Below are 3659 nucleotides of genomic sequence, written 5' to 3' on the forward strand. Positions count from 1 at the left end.
AGTGCAGTTGTTTAAGCTGGTAACATTACTCTGAGATATTTATTCAATGTTTTGTGCAGTGTGTTTTGAATTTTGCTCTCCTTGTTTTGCTACCAACCTTATGGTTTAAGGAATTAAGAGCCATTTAAATATCTACGGATTTGATTTGCACTGCACACTAGTAACAGGTTTTAAAAGAATCTGTTCGATGCACTAGAAGTTCTGGTGCCCAGCACCACTGCAAAAAAGGCAAGAAGCTGATCAGTCCAGGACCCAGTGGAATGTGGGGAGGACGGGACACGTGATACACAGGACCTGGGTCTGTACTGTGCAAACTCCAGGGGAGGAAGGAACTCTCTTGTGCATTTCAAAGGTAGTCAGCACCTCCGTGAGGCCTCCAGTGCACAGCTGCTTTACCCCTTTTCAGTGGGGTGCATTCAATCTTAGAGTGTAAATTTATATTGAACTGTGTACAGAGCTTCTAGAGGGCAAGCTGCCCTTTGTACAATATTTTAACTGCTGTCTGGAGGTTAGTGTTAATTGAATAATTTAATTGCTACTAAATAAAGGCTTCAAAACTTCTTGCATGTAGTCTGAAGTGAGTGGTTGTGACAGTGCTGACCCTTTCTAAGCAAGCCTACTCCAAAAGCTGCTGCAGTCTTCCCAGTGCTTGAGAGGTCTCTTTTCCCTTAAGCAGGAACAGTCAGCTTCTGGGGGGACTGGGGATCATTGGGGAACTGAGAGCTTCCTCCTTGAATGTACAGGGAGGCTGCAACCCTAGCCCTGAGGGTAGTCTATTGATACTATTAATAAGGCAATGAGATGCTTCCTATTTTTATCCTGTGTGCTACTAGAATTACCCAGGATGTGATGCTGAGCCCTCTTAGCATAGATATGGGAAAGCCTTTTCTTTGGCAGCCTTTCAGGTGAGGGCCAAGTTCTCACCTGACTGTAGCTGCAGAAATTGAATACCTGCACTGTGACCCCTGGAAGCCTCTGCTCTTGCCAGCGTTTCCTGAGGTCTGTCTTAATTCCCATGCCATTTGAGTGTAAGCCTGAAATCTGTAGAAACTGTGTAGCTTCAGCAGGTCACATACCACAACACTCAGTGCTAGGAAAAAACAAAGCATTTAGTTCCTCCCTGCCCATGCAGGCCAAGAAGGGGAACCCTCTATGCACCATCAACTTTTCTGCTTTTGTTTTGAGTGATTTCTGGTTCATGCAAACAGAATGTTTTTTCTTTTTGCCCCCTCCAGACCTATTCATACTTCAAGGGTCTGGCATCTTTAAGTGACGATAGTTGTAGTTGCAAAACCTCTAAAGCAGACTACAAGAGCCCCTTAACCTCTTCCTCAAAACATAACTTTGGCTGTCTTCCTCGATAAACCTGTAGTGTGAATTGACTGTGTGTGAGAATGAACAGCTTCTCTAGTTGAAAGATATGACTGTCCTCTTGCTTGTGACACTTGTGTTCAGTTCCTTCCTAGAGTAACCCCAGGAGTAAACTACGCTGGTTACCTGAACCAACTTTGGCTCTTTATGTCATCTGTCAGCAGTAGCAGGGCTTACGCATACACTGGGTAAGCAGCGAGGAAGCTGGGCTGCTCTGCAGTGAAACAGCAGCTGCATCTCATGGTCATAAGTCAGAGGGAGTTAATATTCAGGATGTTGTGCTGTGCTAGGAATGGGAAGGCAGTGCCAAGTGCTAGCTTTTTTTCTTTTTTTTCTTTTTTTAGAGCATGAAGCTGTTTGATTTATTACAGTGTAAATTCCATTCCTTCTGAGCAATTCCTGAAGTCCACAGAGCCTCTCTGCTCAACCTGTTAAAAAAAAATCCACATGAACTGAGTAGAAAGCGTGCACCAAGAACTACTTTGATTGCTATCTAAGTGTACTCTAAGGTGAGGTATTTTGCCACATTCTGAATATTACACAAATGCTAAAACATCAGGCTGCAGGCATAAAGATATGTATAAAAGTGAGGTTAAAAAACTTACGTTAGACTAAAACAAGAGCAAGACTAGTACTACTAATTGCCAAGTGTGTAACAAGCACAGGCATCGTGTCTGTCATGTATGGCAAAATAGTTTAACCACTGGTCTTAAACCTTATTTTATTTTGAAAAGGCTTAAATCCCTAGCATCTCCCTATGCCAGACCCATGTAAGGAGCAAGCTTATGTCTTTGGGACTTTGCACTGGGAGTGGGGCCTAATGTAGCGGGGATCTACCCTGCAGTACCAGAACTTCCTGCAAGAGCACACATACCTGTGTGCTTACCACCAGCTGGGGAGCTGGCTCTGCAGACACCACATCATCCAGAGGGATGGCAACTGGGAAAACACAGAATCATAGAATGGCCTAGGCTGGAGGGGACCTTAGAGATCATTTAATCCGACCTCCCTGTCATGGGCAGGGACACTTCTCAACTGGATCAGGCAACACATGGGGACCGAACAGGGATCGAACCCGTGACCTTGGTGTTACCAGCACCACGCTCAACCAACTGAGCTAACATCAGGTGGGCAGGGTTTGGCCCCAGTTTCCTCTGCAGGATTAGAACTGGGGCTCCCCATGCCTGTTTCCTCATCAGCTGGCCTGGCAACTGGGACTGCAGTGAATCTCCTCCTAGCACCTGCAACTTGCTGTGCAAAGACAGCGTGGCCAGGAAGATGTTTCCAGTCCTGCACGATCTGAACGTGAGAGCTCATTAAAATGAAAGGTGGGGCATTTCCCTTCTTGCTTTCTTGCATGACATAAATGGGAGCAGGTACGTGTGACAGCTGACCACACTGCAGATCTTTCCCCCTGGAAAGACTCAGGGTTGCCTGGGAACAAGGAACAACGGCTCCATCAGGAGGAAGGGGCAGTGGTGGTTTTTGACCTTATTTCAAGTCAGTTAGGCAACAGAGGGTCCACAGGTTAGAATATGGTGGTGGCTGTCCTGCTTTACTGGATGCCATGGCTACAAAGATAAAAATAAGAGTGCTGGTATCAGGAGCAGTGAATTCCAGTCATATTGTAAATCCTTACGTCTAAACCAAACCCACCTACATGTTGCAAAAGCACGTTAGAGAGGAGAGCTGGGATAGCAGACGCTGGTTGGTACATGGCTGACAAACACCTACAGCCTAGTGACAGTCAAACAACAAATTGTTTGTGGTCTGACATTTCTGAAAGTCAAGTTTGTCAAACTGCTCTAAAAGTTTGCCGTTCCATTGTTCCACTAAGCTCAGCTCTCCTTTACAACATGCCTTCCTCAGACCTCACAGCTGTACTACTTCTCCTAGGGCCTGGCACTAGGGAGGCTTGGGGCAGGGGAGCTCCACCCTGGGGAGCTTCTGTATCTGGGCAAGCGAGGAGCTGGGCACACATCACCACAGGGGAGATGCTGGTGAGGGCCTCACCAAAAACGTGAGCATCAGCTCTTCTGCCATTTGTGGAACTGATGACCAGGGCTTAGCCCACTCAGCACAGATGCAGAAACTCGCCAAGCAAGGCAACCACCACCTTTTGGTTTTTTTATTTATATTAATGGAAAACCTCCTAGGTCAGTGCTGGATTATGAGATGTTTCAGGGGAGCAGAATCACCACTTGGGGCTCTTGAAGCGACAGGGCATACGTATTACATCTTAGGTCTCTAACACCTGCTTCAGCAAATATGGCTTGTTTTGAGCAAGA

This window comes from Apaloderma vittatum, unplaced genomic scaffold (assembly GCF_000703405.1).
Source record: "Apaloderma vittatum isolate BGI_N311 unplaced genomic scaffold, ASM70340v1 scaffold3149, whole genome shotgun sequence".
NCBI lineage: Eukaryota > Metazoa > Chordata > Aves > Trogoniformes > Trogonidae > Apaloderma > Apaloderma vittatum.